This window comes from Solanum lycopersicum, chromosome 7 (genome assembly GCF_036512215.1).
Source record: "Solanum lycopersicum chromosome 7, SLM_r2.1".
Taxonomy (NCBI): Eukaryota; Viridiplantae; Streptophyta; class Magnoliopsida; order Solanales; family Solanaceae; genus Solanum; species Solanum lycopersicum.
Window position 1 is genome coordinate 52,864,723 of NC_090806.1, and position 19,676 is coordinate 52,884,398.

Consider the following 19,676-nt stretch of genomic DNA (forward strand, 5'->3'; position numbering starts at 1 on the left):
AAGTTGTCGAGTGATGAGAGTAGTGTTTTGGAAAAGTTAAATAGAAATTTAATCAATCTATGTCTTCCTTATGATGGATTGTAGATGAACATTGTGTGATAATTTGAATAGTAATTTAAGAGAATATACAAACTTAAACTAATGAATGATGAGTCTATTCAACCTAGATTATTGTCAGGCCCAGAGCCTACATCCTAGGCAAGACTAATACTCGAGAATCATTGTTGTCCCCAAGTGAACCCTTTTTCTAGCTTACTTACTCAACTAAAGACTTAAAAACACAGGAATAGTCTAAATAAAGAACTTGTGAAATAATCTGAGAATGTCTTATAAGAAATATTCAACTGCTCAAAATGGCTTCTAAAGTCTCATAGAAAAACATCTGGAATACAAAGCTAAAAGACATATAACTAACAGTCTGACTAGTTGTGAAGCGTCTAAAGCAAGTGAGATGGACGTTGGGAGAAGCCCCAAAATATCATAATGAACTAATATAATAACAGGATGAAATAAAATAGAGTAATCTGGAATGCAAGGAGGATCACCAACTGATTCTGGAGTGCTCACTAGATCAACGATGAGGTGCTTGCTCATCCTGGTTTCCTGCTTCTGCATCATAAGATGATGCAGGCCAACTGACATCAATATATTGAATATACGAGTATGCGAGTTAGAATGATAAACATAACATAGACTTGAAAGAGTCTGAAAGAAATAGTTACCTAGGCTTTACTTAACTCAACAAAAATCAAGTAATTTCAATATAATGCAGTGTAAATAAATGCAGTATAAAGAAAGGCTTTAAAATATGATTTTAAACTCTGTGTATTTTGAAATACAATAATAACTCTGTATGTATGTAAAAATACAATATAAACTATGTTTGTATATGAAATACAAATATTTCTGGTGTATATCAAAATACAAAATACTTTTTGTGGAGTTTCTCTAACCGACCACAATCACTTAAGACCTATAGTGATGATGCAACACTTCAACTCATGCTGCCAAGGACCATCCTACACCTTGCTATGGTACAAGACCTAACTCACTTAGTGGATCCACTAGTGTATGTGTTCCGACCCGAAACGCCGTGATTGACACCCACATTATAACTTAGTGGGTGAACAACTACTAGAGACCAACTAAAGCAATAAATCAAAAACAGCGGCATTTAAGTTATAGAATCAAGTTAAATAACTAAGATAAGGTTCCATTACTAAATAAGTATCTAACAACTAATTAACAATGCCGAAGATAAACCTAGAAATTGAAAGTTAATGTACCAAAACTAGAAACAATAACCAAGTTTAACAAGAATTTCTAATGAACTATCTCACTAACAAAAATAAGGTCTAGTTACAAAAGTTATGGACATAGACTAAAGAGAATCCCATGGAAGCCAAACGATGTGTCTCACCCTTGAACTCGAAGCAATCACCGATGTCCTAAGTGCAATCTGTCAATAGCGGCATGAAAATGCTCTGTACTAAAAAAAAAAGAGCAGCTGCAGAATCAATACACAACCACCGTGTACTGGTAGGATCACATGACTATCCCACTAGTGTAACATAAACAAGCAATTACAACATTCTAACACAAGCATCAATATCAACATATTCAATACTATCATTAGAATCAATATCACAATTGACATGATTCATCACATAGTTGGTCCTCTAACGGAATCCAAAACCAAACTGTTAGCATGCTGGAACATGACAATCCGATCTCATTTTTATGTCGGTGTTGTTCATCTTGTATTCCTAACATACTTAGAACAAAACTTTGAAGAACATTGTAAGACAACAAAGTTTAAAAGCATTTTCAGAACTAGAAAATTAAAATTAGTAGAGAAACTAGAATGAGAAACATAATTATTTAGTCATAATTAAGATATTAATAATCATTAAATACTATCTTTTATTTAGCGATAACTCATTCATTTGATAAAATTTTCAATTCTTTTCGCTTATTTCAATTAAATTTGGGAACTGTCCATTTGGAAAATACCAAAAGACTATATTTTTGAAAAATATATTAAACAACATGCCTTTTCTTCTTGATTGTTAGGAAAGTAAGGTCGTCTTTTTTTTTTTTGATGTTTGTGAGTTCAAGAGCTCAAAAATTATGTTGTTAGATTTTAATATGTGATATGTCGACAATTATGTTTAATTTATCCCGTTGTTGACATCCAAATGTGTCCTACTGCTTAGTTGATGATTGCATTATTTTTTCAGACTCAATATTATAACCATAACATTAAGTAGGTTTTATACAAATATGTTTTTATCGGTGATATGAAACCTTCAAAATAGTAATGATATTTTGAGACATTACACAAAAAACATTATGATGATAAAAAATTTAGGGTCATTTTTATCATATAGTTGATGTGACATACAATAATAAAAAAGAGATTGATGAAGGTTCATAAGAAAGGAGTCCAAGGTTGTCCATATAAATTTAGTTAATTATGATCTTGTATGGATGTGATGTTCCACTTAAATTTGGAATGTTGTCGTTTGACATTTTTTGTCTCTTTTTTAATGTTTGATGTTGTTCATTATAACTTCTCGGAATTTAAAAATTTTCAATACATTTGAACAACTACCATGGGGCAGATTTTCTTCGACTTTTTTTATACTTAAAACCTATCTATGACTCATAATTTTTGCATAACAAACATGAAAATTTAAAAAATATATATAATACTTTAAGGATTTTGGAGGAATGCGTTGCTTAAGATAAACTGTTCTTGACAATGTAGTATATGTATCAAAAATAGAAATATTATTGAATGATTATATGTAATCTTGATAAAATAATTCAATACCGTGCAAAGGACGGATAATTTACCTATGAAAGATGTAAATATGTAAAACTTTGGCCTTGAGTGGTTTTCTGATTATTTAGCTTTGATTTTCAATCTATCTATTATATAATGTGTTTAAGTCGCATTCTTTTCTTTTATTTCAAAATTGTGATATCATTGAACTTTAAGTTGAATGGTTATATTGTCCTTTCTAGCCATGCCAATTGATAAATCATGGATTGGCAAACCGCAAAACACTTCGGAATATGCAAATGGGGTAAAAAAGTTTCTTGATTTTGCCTTTCAGAATGGATTTGTTGATGGTGATGTAATTAAATGTCCATGTCCGAGATGCGGTTTTAATAAGTGGCAAAGAAGAAGTGTTGTTCAAGAGCACCTAGTGTTAAAACCTTTTCAAGTAAAGTAATAAATATGGTATTTTCATGGTGAAGGCTTAAATACAACTATACCACAAATATTTCAAAGTTCACGGATCACAACAAAAACTTTGCAGTCTAGTAATCCGATGGAATCCATGATTAATGATGCATTTGGATTCACTGGGAACAATATGAATGAACATGATGTGACTATGAATGGAGAAGAAATATTTAATGAAGAGCATACTGAAATGCCTAATGAAGATTATGCAAAGTTCTATGAATTGATCGAAGATGACAAGCAACCATTATATGAAGGGTGTACGAGATATTTCAAATTATCCTTTCTACTCAGATTATATCATAGAAAGTGTATGTGTCGAATGGCCGATAAAGCAAATGGTATGGTGCTGGAATTGTTAAAAGATGCCTTTGAAGATGCCAAGATTCCTGTTTCCTTTTATAAGGGAAAAAAACCATCTACAAACGTTGTCTTAGTTTTACCAAAATACATGCTTGTCCAAATGATTGTATGTTATAATTTGGGGAACACGATGAAGGATTGCAAGAATGCAAAAAATGCAAGACATATAGGTGGAAGGATGGTAAAAATAAGCAACCGTCAAAGATTTTGTGCTACTTTTCATTAAAACCGAGGCTGCAAAGATTGTTCACATGCTCTAAAACTGCTGAGTTAATGAGATGCCATTCTTTAGGGGGTAACCAAGATATATTAATGAGGCATCCTATGGATTCTCAGGCCAGGAAAACATTTGATTTGCTTCAACCTTAATTGCTTCAGAGCCTCGGAATGTTCGACTTGACCTAGCTAGTGATGGTTTTGATCCTTTTGGAATTACGTCATCAACTTATAGTATTTGGCCGATGATTCTTTTTCCATATAACTGTCCTCCTTGGGAGTGTGTGTAACAATCTTCAGTCATTCTCTCAATGATCATTCCAGGAAATAAATGCCTCGAAATGACATAAACGTCTACTTACAACTTCTTATCCAAGAGTTGAAGATATTATGGGATGATGGGTCCAGACATTACAATCTTCAAAAAATGAAACATTTAAAATGCAAGCAGCTTTGATGTGGACACGAAGTGATTTTCCTAAACTTTGTAAGTTATCCTAATGGAACACATACAATTAATTTGTTTGCCCTACATGTAACTTTGCTACAGACTCCTACTTGTTGAAGCATAGTAGAAATTGGTGTTTTATTGGTCATCGTCATTTTCTTGAAAGAGGTCATGGATTTAGATTGCAACGTCTTTGTTTCAATGGAAAAAGATGTATCTTTGCAAACTCTTAAGAATATCAAAATGCCTGATGGATATGCAAGAAACATTTTGAGATGTATTGACTTGAAACAATGAATGCTATTTGGAATGAAAGAGTCATGATTTTCAACTTCTCATGCAACACTTGTTACCAGTTGCACTACATAATGTTTTGCTTGATAAGGGCTGTGCTAATGGAGTTGAGTTAGTTTTTCCGACACCTATGTGTCAAAAACTTGAGTCTCTCAGATCTTGACAAGCTCCAATCACAATATGTTCACACTATTAACCACTTAGACATATTATGTCCTACCACATTCTTTACAATCATAGTTCATTCTACTTGTCATCTAGTCGCTCAAGCAAAACTTGGGGGTCCAGTGCAGTATCAATGGATGTATGCTTTGGAAAGGTAAATACAATTTTTAATTTATTATTGGAATTTATTCTTTAAGTCAATGATATAAAATTGCATCTGTTAACTATTTATTCATCCTCTGATTAGGTATTTAGGACACTTGAAGTTCTTTGGGAGAAACAAGTCACAACCAGAAGGTTCCATAGCGGAAGGACATGTAGCAGAAGAAGCTCTTACCTTTTTCTCTCAATATCTTAAAGGGTTTGTTGGGAAAGACAAGGCAGTAACAAAGAATGCCTGACAGGATAACAGCGGAAGAATACCCAAGTCTATACTTTCCCTTTTCGATTTGAACAAAGAGAAGACAAACAACCACAAGCAATATGATAGTAAGGCAGCAAGTAATTCAATCAAACAAATATAACAAGGCAATAATAAACCAATCACACAAGACACCAAGATTTACGTGGAAAACCCTTTGATGTGAAGAGTAAAAGATCACGGGACCAAAAGCTACACTATAATAACCAAGACTTACAATATTGTTCTCCAAAATATTCCACAAAAACAAGTTTCAAACAACGAGCAACAACAAAATAAGATTGCACCAAATCTAGAGAATTAAAGGAGCAAAATCACCAATTTCGCAGCTACTGTTCACGATAGCAAAACTGAACCTGCAAGCCACCAAATCCAACTCTGTCAGTTCCTAATCAAAGATTGAGATGAACATAATATGCTATCAAAAAATCAGCTCAATCGGATAAGAAACGAAGCGGGAATCACAATTTGAAGTAGGCTGTTAGGGCTGAATTTTGACTGCGAAAACTGCTCTCTTTCTCTCTTTTTGGCTGCTGAAAAAACTCTCTGTGTATTTGAAAATAAGACCTAAATAAGCTTATATTTGCCTCATAAGAATGGGCCTATGGGCAAAAATGGGTTGGTCCAAATTGAGCTTTTATTTATCCACATAGGAAGGGGAAAAGGCCCATAACCCAACAATTCTCCCCCTCACAACTATGTGGAGGAGACCGCCATCGCGGCGACCATGCAACAATCTCTAAACTTCCCTCTTGGCAAAGCTTTAGTCATCATATCGGAACCATTGTCATTTGTATGAATCTTTTCAAGCTCAAGCAACTTAGAATCCAACACATCTCGAACCCAATGGTATCTCACATCAATGTGTTTAAACCGACCATGGAACGTAGAATTCTTGCCAAGATGTATAGCACTTTGACTATCACAATAAAGCACATACCTCTCTTGAGCACAACCAAGTTCCCCCAAGAATCTCTTCATCCAAAGCAATTCTTTACAAGCTTAAACGACAGCAATAAGCTCAGCTTCTGTAGTAGATAGAGCAACACATTTTTGCAACCTAGATTGCTAAGACACAGCTCCCCCTGCAAAAGTAACCAAGTACCCTGAAGTAGACTTGCGAGTATCAACATCACTAGCCATGTCTGAATCAGTATAACCACAAAGAATAGGCTTCCCTGTACCAAAACACAAACTCAGACTAGAAGTGCCACAGAGATATCTCATAATCCACTTCACAGCATTCCAATGTTCTCTTCCCGGATTAGAAAGAAAACGGCTAACAACTCCAACAACGTGAGAAATATCCGGTCTTGTACAAACCATCGCATACATCAAACTACCAACAGATGAAGCATAAGGAACTTTCTTCATATCTTCCTTCTCATCATCACTAGAAGGACACTGTTTCGTGCTCAATTTGAAATGCATAGCTAAAGGTGTACTGACAACCTTAGCTTTGTCCATGCTGAATCTGCGAAATACTTTCTGAATGTACTTCTCTTGTGATAATACCAATTTCTTGGCCTTTCTATCATGGAAAATCTGCATGCCAATAATGTGCCTTGCTGGTCCTAAGTCTTTCATAGCAAAAGACTTACTCAACTCTTGCTTCAACTTCTGAATCCTGCAAGTATTATGACCAACCACAAGCATGTCATCAAAATAAAGCAACACAATAATAAAGTCACCATCAGAGAACTTTTGCAAAAAAACACAATGGTCTGAAGAAGTCTTCTTGAAGCCCTGCTGACTCATAAAAGAACCAAACTTCCTGTACCACTGCCAGGGAGCTTATTTCAAACCATACAAGCTCTTCTTCAATTTGCAAACATAATTCTCTTTACCCTTGACTTCAAAACCTTCCGGTTGCTCCATATAAATTTCTTGATCTAAGTCACCATGGAGGAAAGCAATTTTAACATCCATTTGCTCAATCTCTAAATCTAGACTTGCAGCCAAGCCTAGAACCACACGAATGGATGACATCCTCACAACTGGAGAGAATATCTCATTAAATCAACTCCCCTTTTCTAATTAAATCCCTTGACAACTAATCTAGCTTTGTACCGTGGAACTGGATTACCATCTTTATGTTTCACCCGAAAAACCCACCTGTTTTTCAAAGCTTTTCTGTCTTTAGGTAACTTAACAAAATCAAAGGTATGATTATCATGCAAGGATTTAATCTCATCTTCCATAGCATCAAACCACCTTTCTTTTTCTTCAGTTTCCGTGGCCTCATCAAGACTCTCAGGTTCTCCCCCGTCAGTCAAGAGTACATACTCATTGGGAGAATAACGAGATGATGGAATTCTCTCTCTACTTGATTGTCTGAGAGAACTCTCTGGAGCATCTATAATTGGTTGTTGGACAACAACATCATCGTGCATTGGAGCATCAACAACATCATGCCGGTAATTCTGAACATGATCACCATCTTCATTATCAACTTGATTTTCATCATTATGAAGATTTTCTTCTGGTGCAATAGTCAAAGGAACTGGATCAACATCAACTAAGCTCTCACTAGTCTGAAAATCAGCCTTTTCAGCTTTGTCAAAATCTTCAATTGTTTGGTCTTCAAAGAACACAACATCACAGCTTCTACAAGTTTCTTCTCAACAGGATCATAGAAACGATAGCCAAATTCATCTTGACCATAACCAATGAAGATACACTGCCTAGTTTTAACATCCAACTTTGACCTTTCATCCTTAGGAACATGTACAAAGGCTTTACACCCAAAGACTCTAACATGATCATAAGAAGCATTCTTACCAGTCCAAACTCTGTCAGTGACATCACCATCTAAAGCAACAGCAGGATATAAATTGATAACATAAGCAGCAGTATTAAGTGCTTCTGCCCAAAAGGAATCTGACAGCTTAGCATCTGAAACCATACATCTAACCCTCTCAACTAGAGTTCTGTTCATCCTCTCTGCTAAACCATTTAACTGAGGAGTATTTGGAGGAGTTTTGTAATGCCTAATACCCTGCTCTCTGCAATATCTATCAAAAGGACCAATATACTCACCACCATTATCTGAGCGGATGCATTTCAATGTCTTCCCTGTTTGTCTTTCAACCAAGGCCTGAAAACTCTTGAACACATCAAGTACTTGATCCTTGGACTTCAAAGGAAATACCCAAAATTTGTGAGAATGATCATCAATAAAAGTAACAAAGTAAAGTGCACCACCATGAGATCTTACCTTAAAAGGACCACACAAATCAGAATGTACCAACTTCAGCAAATCAAGCTTTCTTGAAGACGGATGACTCTGAAAAGAAACTCTTTTCTGTTTACCGGCTAAGCAATGAACACATTTCTTCAACTTTGCTTGTTTCAGTCCAGAAAGCAAATTTTTCTTAGCCAAACTATCAATCCCCTTCTCGCTCATATGACTCAGCCTTCTATGCCATAACTCTGATGAAGTATCATTCTCCACCAAATTTACTAAGTCTCTGGACATGGAGCCCTGAAATACATACAAGTTAGACAACTTGTCACCACGGGCCACAACCATCAAACCTCTAGTAAGCTTCCATTGGCCAACACCAAGTGTATTAACATAACCCTCATCATCAAGATATCCCACATAAATCAAATTCAAGCGAACATCTGGAGCATGCTTGACATTATTGAGAACTAGTTTGGAACCATTGTTACTTTCCAAACAAACTGTCTCAATGACAATAACTTCAACTTCATGATTATTGTCCATTTTCAACGTTCCAAAATTACCTGGAGTATAAGAAGAAAATAATTCCTTCTTTGGCGTGACATGAGAAGTAGCACCAGAATCCACAAACCAGCTAGACTCATCACGAACAAGATTAATGGCATTTGCATCACAAGAAACAAGAAGATCATCATTAGCAACAATAGCAACACGATTTTCATTATCGCCTTCTCTCTTTTGTTGTCTCATATCTCTCTTGTGCTTGTAACAACATTTCATGATATGCCCATTCTTGTGGCAATAGTCACATGTAATATTCTTGTATTTAGACTTTGACTTGCTTCTACTTTTACCTCTATCATTCTGACCTATAGACTTGTTTCTCCCCCTATCTTCAGAAACCAAAACATCGGAGTGTGAAGCTGAAGAAGATGAGGCTTGAGATCTTCTTCTCATTTCTTCATTTAAGACACCACTCTTAGTATATTCCATGGTTACAACACCACTGGGAGCCGAATTAGTCAAAGAAACTCGAAGAGTTTCCTAAGAGTCTGGCAGAGTATTAAGAAGCCAAAGACCCTGTATTTCATCATCAAACTTTACACCCATTCCGGACAGCTGGTCAAGAACACCCTGAAAATCATTAATATGATCAGAAATAGGAGTGCCCTCTTTATACCTGATATTCATTAATTGTGTCAATAGGAACAACTTTTGTTGCCAGTCTTCGAAGCAAAAAGTGTCTCGAGCTTGTCCCACAAACTTTTGGCATGTGTCCCATTCACAATATGATTTCTAACATTATCTTCAACTCATTGTCTAATATAGCCACAAACCTGCAGATGCTCAAATTCCCATTCTTCATCATTCAAAGGCTGAGGCTTATTAGAAGCAAACACAGGTAAATGCATCTTCTTGACAAATAGAAGATCTTTCATCTTGCCTTTCCAAACATGATAGTTACTACCATTTAAACACACCATTTTGCTCATATTTTCCTCCATCATTCAAAACGACAATCAACAATAACCAATGCTCTGATACCACTTGGTTGGGAAAGACAAGGCACTAACAACGAATGCCTGACAGGATAATAGCGGAAGAAAACCGAAGTCTATACATTCCCTTTTCGATTTGAACCAAGAGAAGACAAACAACCACAAGCAATATGATAGTAAGGCAACAAGTAATTCAATCAAACAAATATAACAAGGCAATAATAAACCAATCACACAAGACACCATGATTTACGTGGAAAACCCTTCGATGTGAAGAGTAAAAAATCACGGGACCAAAAGCTCCACTATAATCACCAAGAGTTACAATATTGTTCTCAAAAATTGGCCACAAAAACAAGTGCCAAACAACAAGCAACAACAAAATAAGATAGCACCAAATCTTGAGAATTAAAGGAGCAAAATCACTAATTTCGCAGCTACTGTTCACGACAGCAAAACTGAAGCTCCAAGCCCCCAAATCCAACTCTGTCAGTTCCTAATCAAATATTGAGATGAAGATAATATGCTGTCCAAAATCAGCTGAATCGGACAAGAATCGAAGCGGGAATCGCAATTTGAAGTTGACTGTTAGGGCTGAATTTTGACTGCGAAAACTGCTCTCTTTCTCTCTTTTTTGGCTGCTGAAAAAACTCTCTGTGTATTTGAAAATAAGACCTAAATATACTTAAATTTGCCTCATAAAAATGGGTCTATGGGCAAAAATGGGTTTGTCCAAATTGGACTTTTATTTATCCACATAGGAAGGGAAAAAGGTCCATAACCCAACAGGGTTCGAGACAAAAATTAATAGACCACGTCGTGTTAATGATAATCTTGGGGATAGAGGCTCGACAAATTCATTTAGCTTGTTCCCACCAGTTGGTAAAGGAGTAGATCTGAAACATTTGAGTTTTCACCAATGGTAAAACGTCAAGCTCATCGATATGTGGTACTAAACTGTCTGCAAGTCATGCCATTCATTTGAGTGAATATTTACACTGTTGTGTCATTCACTTTATATATGAATACATTCATTCCCTATATAAAATATCAACACTTGAAACTTGAATGGAGACTATATGTTACAAGATTCTGTAAGATTATCATTCTCAGCAACTGTTGCAACATTTCAGTTGTGTCGATACTTGCATCCTAACAGAACAAGATGCATCGTGTTCAGGTTATTAGCTAATGAACCGCGTCGCTCTTTTTAATGTCAAGAATGTGATATTTCTAGAATAATTGTTCCATCACATGTTTCCCTTGTATTTGAACAATACAAAACTGATGACCCTTAATTATCCGTGAACCTGGAAGAGCAGATTGATAATTATATTAACATTTCATGTAGTGAATTTAAAAATTATATATGAAGCCGGTGGAAGGGCCGAAAGCCTTCAAGTATGGATATAGAGAAGATAATTAATAAAAATTTCATTGATTGGTTTCCTCGAAAGGTTAGTTTAATAATATATTAGAGTGTTGTACATTTAAAACTATTCCTTACATGGATTTTTTTCAGATTAAGAACCCGGACATTTTTGAACACTGTATCAGATGACCTTAATTTTCTAGCAAATGGCCATACTATGTATCTGTCGATCGACAACTCATTCATCCACTCTCTGACTCCCATGACCCATCTAAAGATAGATAATTGAATTAGCTTTCCATAGACACAAACCTTGATAAAATCAGACCTCTGAGTAAAAGGTTATGCCCGTTTTAGTAAAGGCATGTCGAACAAGCCCAACCTTCGGACCCAAATGACAGATCGTCGATGAAATGATAGACCGTCTGCCCAGGTCATCGTTTGCCGACATCATTTAACTCAGGGGCCTTTTGGTCTTTTGTCACATTCATTAAACCCTAAGATACGTCATTTTGACCCTTAATCATCAGATTTTAGTCAATTTAAGCCTAGAAAAATAACTTAAACTTACCCTAAGTCAAATCGTTAATTAAAATTTAGAAAATTAGAAGCAAGAAAGGAGAAAAAAAAGTCAAGAACCCCAGTTCAGGAATGAGAAAGGTTCCAGCAGTTCCAGCCCCAAAATCTAAGTGCTTCTCCGTGAATTTCATCACCACGTATGTGGGATTTCGCTAGTAGGTTCCTTTCGCCCATTGGCCCCTATTTTTCTGTCAGTTCTTGATTATCTTATCATAATTAAACCTAGGTTTTTTAAAACATTGATAGAACTTCATGAATTTACTAAATATATGTTCAAAATCAAATTGTAAAGTTATGATTAAGTTTATCACATCAATTTCAGAGCCTTAGTTTTACATTTCTTTAGTTCTTGAATTACACATGCTAGGTCATATAATTCAATTATTCAGTTATACATGCCTCAATTTTGATGCATCACTATAAGATTAAATGTTGCATTCTCATTCTGCATGTTTCGTTTTGAGCTATCCAGTTATTATAAAAATTTAGACATAATCAGTTAACTACATAAATTAATGGGAGTAGCATAATACCGAGTTGGACTAGGGTTCAGCGAACCCAATTAGTCCTTGAACTACTAGCCAAGTACGTTGTTAGTCCCCTCTATGGGCAATCAATTTAGTGATCACGCCGACTATCCTTTATACCTTTGGCAGGGTATATTGGGTCCTCTCAATAGGGCGTATACATCGGACTCCACATTTAGCTCATGTGATTTTATTATCAGTTATTAATAGCTTCCACAGTTAAGTCAGACTTTCTTGCATTGACCATTTATCAGTATACGCAGTATCCAGTTTTAGCATGTTATAAATTGGTCATTGTATTCAGTTAGCTCGAAATTCTCTATATCATGTTCAGATTATTATAATTGCTTTTGTGCTTGTTAATTTATGTTTTATTTCAGCTTTATTCTATCCTACATGCTCAGTACCATTCAAGTATTGATGCGTAGTGCGCTATATCTTCTCGTGATGTAGGTTCAGGTTCTCAGCATGCAGATCACGCATAGATCTATTTTCGATCTTCAGTTAAGCATATTTAGTGATGAGTCCTCATTAACTGAGGATAATAGTAATGAGATTCTTCTCAGTATTTATTCTTTTAGTTTCAGTTTTTGCTAGATTTAGCTGGGGCTTTTCCCAGTATTTCTAGTCCAGTTTAGAGTCTGTTTTCAGACATAGTTAGTGTCAACTTAGTATTGAGTTAATATTTCTTTTGTATTAAACTCATTGTTTTTAAGTATCTCAGTTATAGAATATGGTTATTCCCCATATTTTCAGTTTAAAATTGTGATTTAGTTTCCTTAATTGTTTATATTCTGTAGTATGTTCATGATCATGCCAGCAGGGTTAGCTTGGGATCACTTGTGATTCTAGTTCTGTGTGCGCGTCTCGGGGGTAGCTCGGGGCGTGAAAAGATACAAGATGGATAGATGAACAATAAAAACTAGTAATTTCAAAAGGGGTTTTCTAATGAATTTAGTGGAATTCTCAATCTGCACAGGTGCCACACAATTTATCCTTCAAGGTCGCGACAACTAACATACAAGGTTGCGATGAGTGGTGTCACTGGGTCACTGGTCATGACCTCTGAACACTTGATCACATGATCTAAATTTCATAGGCAACGAAACAATCGCAACTTATGCTTCACACAGTTGCGATGACCAAACTTCTTCCAGTTTCATTTCCTTCCAATTGACCTCCTTTAGCTTCAATTTCACTTGATTACTTCAACAATCTTTTTCATCAACTTTCCATTTAACTTTTCTTGCAAATATTAAAAAGAATCACATTAAAAGGACCAATTATAAACTAAACAAATACAAAATTATCTATGAAATTTGAGTGGAAATCCACCACTTTTGCTCAAGTAAACAAAATAAAGAAACACAAAAGGCTTTCATTTAAGCACACACCATAAATCAATGTCACCTTTTTCTATCAAGCTCAAATAAAAAGGCTTTAGTTGATACTAACAAATATTCCACATGCAAAATTTTCACAAAATAACTATCTGCATTCTCATTGCACATTTCCAAAAACCAAAAATCATTAAGTGACAACAAGTACAACTCAAGAAGTGATTCAACTAGATAGTTCATTTTCGTGCTTACTCGACTTAATTAGAATTTTAATAATCACAACTTTATTAACTTGCTTGACCCAAAAAAGAAAGAAATGTTCCAACACACTCACAAAGTATTTACAAGACATGAGCAACAATGCAAATTCTCACACTCAAAACAAAACATCTCATGAACACAAATACCACACTATAGGCTTGTCCATATATTTAGTCAACGTTGACTCAACTTCATTTGATAAGGGATATTAAATTACTTTGTTACGCTTGTAATGTAGGATTGAAGAAGCTTAAGATGTAATAAACGCAAGTGACTACACCCTCCTTCAGTACTACACAAAAACTCACCATTCACCAACTTTTCCAGTCTTCTTCATTTTTAAATTTACTGAACATTTCACAATATTTTCTTCCATATATTTCTTATTTTTACTCAAGAGACCACACATGCAACCATTTTTAAGTTTTGGCAGACTCATGTCTCTTTATTCACTTTCTTTTTCAAAACATTTAGTGCAAAGATGGAATTTGTAGGCCAAGTGGACTTCAAGAACATCAAATAAATCCTATGATCATTTCCTTGACAAAACTTAATTAGGACCAACATTTCTAAATAAATTTTACAAGTTCTAAGTGATGAAAGTGAACCACAGAGCATTACACAACCATACACCACACATGGTATGCAAATTAATTAAGACAACTCAAAATCTTATTTCCTTTTAAATAATAACACATTTATATGTCTAGAGAATCAAAACTCTAAAAAAGAGATGTAAGATTTGTACATAAGCATTTACAACATGCTTAAATTTAAAAAATGGAGGGGTATGGTCAATGCTTTTCACATTCAAGACTATGTTCTCAGTACCAACCAAGTCACAACCTCTTAATGGAAGATGATTATTCCCTTAAGAAAGTCGCCAACCAATCCATCATCAGTAAAACTCATACATCTATTCGGGGTCGTTTACTCAGACTACAATACATCCACAACCAATCAAACACTTACAAACAATTAATGAGTTTCCCTTACAAAATCGTCACTTTATCCATCGCTGGGGATCATCAATGCATATTTATTACAAAACAAAAACAAAGAAGTTTCCTACAAAAAGAAACAATAGAAAACAAACCAACCCAACTTAATATATTAAAAATCCTAATGAGGGAACATCGTCCACAAATCAAAATAAAACACGCGCGACAAGGTCACATCATCAACAAATCAAAATTATACAAGTCCAACAAGGGTACAATCATATGCAAAAAACCAATCTAAAATAAGTCGGGCAAGGGAGGCACCCCCTAACTAAAAAATGTAATTGTGTCCTCATAGTACCACAATCAAAAAGAGATTAAGAGGGATTCACTGCAAATGTCATCACTCATGAAAGAGTTATCTTGATCTGAAAGAACATCGTCATAAACCTCATCACTTGAGCCATAGAATTTCTAGAGTGTACTCAACATCTTGTTCAAAAACTTGCTCTTTTTCTTTTCTTGTTCCGTAATCTTTTTCGGGCTCCTCTCCATTTTTTCTAGCATGTTCTTGGGAATCTTCTAATACTTCACAAGAGTGGAAAGGGTATAAGTAGCAGTGGCTGCCAAGAAGATGTCTCATGGCCCTATAGGAAGGGGTCGGGTCAACCCCTAAATCTGCAAGTGAATCCAAGTATCTGCAACCTGCATTTGTCCTCACTAGTGCACTAATGTCGGTACCAATTCTACTGGAGAAGGGGACAGAGACTGCACTAGGTGAATCGGTTCCCTAAATAAATCTGTCAAACAGTAAATCATGCACATCAATATTTCTCTTCTTAGTCACATGCCCTAAACCCTTCTTTTTTAAGTGGATCAATAGGGCCTTTGGGACACCTCATGCTATCTCTCTCATATTTTTACACCTTCTATGTGAGGAATAGATAAGTGATCAAAGAAGGACAAGAAAGACTCTTGTACCTTCCAAAAAAACTATTGAATGTGTCGACCCTTTCAAAGAGATTAACGATGGGTACTGATTTCACTCTAGTTGAGAGATTAAGTTTGAATAATTTAGTTAAGGATGTGCATATTTCCCATTTAAATATTTATTTGAGGTCAAAATTGAAATGACACATAATTTAAACTTATGACAAAAAACTCTCCCAAAAACTTTTAAGCAAATAATCGACGATCTTTTCATGCATATATTATACTCACACTTAAGGATGAAATAACAAGGATAATACCAACTTCCATGTAGCGAAATCAGCCGATAATGCTTCACACAATCTTCAAAGCATAAAGTAAATTAGTATATTACAAGACTTGGGCTTATACACCCCAAATATACATACGTATAGCCATACTTATGTTACAATTTATGGTGACATGACAAAATCAGCCCTGAAAATTTAATGTAAATATGCAACACATAGATTATGTACAAGTTCAAGGTTTTATACAACATATAGATGCCTATCTGAAAATGTGATCATCCTTAAGGATCATAAAATCTCCATCTCCAATGGCGAGCTTCATGCATCCTCTCGAACATTCCCTGCGATAGAAACAACTATCACTAAGCATATAGCTTAGTTGTGCAAAGACTATGATCCAGAGCCCTCAGGTTAACCAAGTTATAATTCTCAAGTCAACGACATCTCAATTGAAACAGAATCAGTAAATCAAGTAAATAATATACAAAGAGTATCATGTTGGATATTTAAAGCTCCAAATGTCAATAACCCTAATAGCAACATTTTCCAAGAGGTACAATAACAAGACTCGCCCAATATATACATCATGTCGTCACACCAAGCACGAGCAGGTGTCAAGAAGGGTCGATGCCCTATATCAAAAAAGTTCAAAACCCAATAATCAAGAGAATCAAGAAACATATTAAAAGTGACTTTCTAGGTCGTACTTAAAATGGACAACTCCCATACTTAGGACGAACTAAAAATCAGAGTCAAGATGGAAAATGATCCAAATCAAGAGTCATGCCCATAGTTACAAAGTCACAACAACAAGAAGGAAAAGGTCCCAAAAAGAGTGTCAAGTGATCAAACAATCCATACAAGTGGGCGAGTTACACAAGAGTCTTTAACGTCTTAAATGAATATAACATGACAATGCAAAGTGACAAGAGGTAACCAAGGTACCAGGAAAAATTTTCAGATATACAAGAAGGTTAAAATAGTACAAGTACAAGTGTATGCACAAACCTCAGTTCTTTAGAAAAGAAACAGTTCAACACAACTTGAAGAATTCAAAGCGTAGACCAACTAATGTATGAAGTCCCTAAACTTATTCATGAGTATATACAACCTAAAAAATATAATTAAATAACGTAATAATTCCTAGTGTCTTAATATTTTTGAAGTAAAAGAGGATAATCATAACAAATTTTCTTAGCCTTTAAAAATACGACTATGGTTCCAGAACAGTGATTCTAGCCAGCCTAATATCTCATTTCGTACTTTGATTCGAAAAGGAAAACGAAATAAATGGAATTTATAATCTTCATGAAAGATTTAGTTGCATATCTTAAGCTTGAAAATAATCAAGAATAACAGTAAAATACGTTTCGCACAAAAAGATCCAATCAAAACTAACAGTTGAACATACATGATTTTTAATTCCAGAAGTCCGACAGAACTGGTCCTATATCGCATCGTATATTTTGAATCCATAACAGAAAAATGAGAGTTTTCCATAAATATAAGAGTTATATAATTAAAAATTATCTTTCAGAATAATATTTATTCACTGCAAAGGAAGCTCTATAAGCCACGATATGCTCAAAAATACAACACACTAGCAATCTAAGAAACAAATTTTTCATTACCTACCAAAATGAAGTGCGTGTCTCTAATTCCAGCCAAAAGGACCTAGTTTTTTTCATAAGTTTGAGGAACAACTTGTTAGTTAATGTCCTAAGGTTCCTCTTTATCAAGCGAGATGAAAATCACAAGAAGAGGTATGAAATATATAGCCACACAAATGATCCTCATCACATGGACAGATGTCACCAAAAGGGGATGCCCAAAACCATACATATATACTTATATTTATATATCTTATATTCACACTTCCAATTTTTTGTAATTCTTATTATAAAATTGCACAAATATCCCCATACAGTACCTTAATATATGCTAATACTTATGTTAAGAGAGGTGTAAATATCGAAAAATTTCAAGTCCCAAAAATGAGAAAAATATATTATAGTAATTAAGTTATGATGTATCGACATGTGAATCTTGGTCTTGTATTTTAGGGGTGTTACAAATCTCTCCCCCTTAAAGAAATTTCTTCTCGAAATTTACCTTAGAATAGTAACAAAACAAGTGGGGACATTGGATCCTCATGTCTTCTTCCCTCTCCGAGATAGCTTTTTTCCAGAATGGACATCCAAAGTACCTTTACTAAGGATATTTTCTTGCTCTGAAGATGCTTTACTTCCCGATCTTGAATTAGGATTGGTTCTTCATTATGCATCAAGTCATCGATTAACCTCAATAGTTCAACTAGAAGAACATGAGATGGATTAGAATGGTGTCTTCTGGGCATAGAAACATGGAAGGCATTGTGGATCTTGTCTAACTTAGGTGGTAACGCCAATTTATATGCAACTAGTCCAACCCTTTCATGTATCTCATAAGGTCCAATAAGTCGGGCACAAAGTTTTCCTTTTTGGCAAATCTTATATTTTTTTTCAATGGAGACACCTTTAAGAATACTTTATCTCAAACATGATATTTAATATCACTCATAGAGGCATTCAAATACTCTATTGGTATCTATTACTGTAAGAAAATTCGATCAAAGTTATTTTTGTTGTGTACGTAACAAGAATTGATGGGAAATAGAGGGAAGGAGAGAATTTGAAAAGTTTAGAACTTGAAAGGTTGGGAACTTGAAAAGTCCTCTAATGCTTTAATCAAAAAAGTCAATAGTCCCTCATCGGTAATGGAAATGAAAATAGGAGAGTTTAAATAAATAAACACTCCTATTAATTATTAAAAGGGTTGGAAAGAGGAACCCCCCTCGCGCCGTCATCGTTGTCGCTCGCTCGCTTCTGCTTCGGCTTTGGCTTTGGCAAATGATCGATCGAGAGATAATTTTCCAAAAATTATTTTCAATTAATCAGTTGATAACAGAAATTAACCGAAATGTTTTCAAATTTTTAGTTAACCCGACCCGACTCAGATCCGCACGCGTGACCCATTTTAAATTTCGTTATATTTAAAAAATTCCCGCCACTATTCTGAAAGGTTGCAACTTTCAGGAACAGTCAATACCATTTGAAAGTTTGCAACCTTTCATTAATGGTCGTGTCAATTCTGAAAGGGTTGCAACCTTTCAGAATATATTATTCTTGCCTATAAATACCATTCAGTCTTCAGAATATTTCCTAACGAATTTTCTGATCTTCAATCTTCTTAAAAACACATTTTTCTTCGTGTACTTTCCTGCTGTGGATTGATTCGATGACAGTAGAGTTTTTTGTATCTATACTCTACTGATTAAGATCATTTTACCCTGGGAGGTTATATTCCAAATCAAACCTCGGATACTAGAGGGGAATAATTTCCTTAAGGGGACACTGTGAATTCAGTGGACTTGATTTCCTTCCTAAATTATCAAAAAGAGTATTCAAAATTCTGGTAAGTTTTACAGATTAAATTATTTTTTACAAATAAATTTCTATTCATCTTATTTACTGGTTCTAAAAATCTCAGTTCCTTCGTTTTTCTGAATTATTTATTACAACCAGTAATTTCTGATTTTCTTAACACAG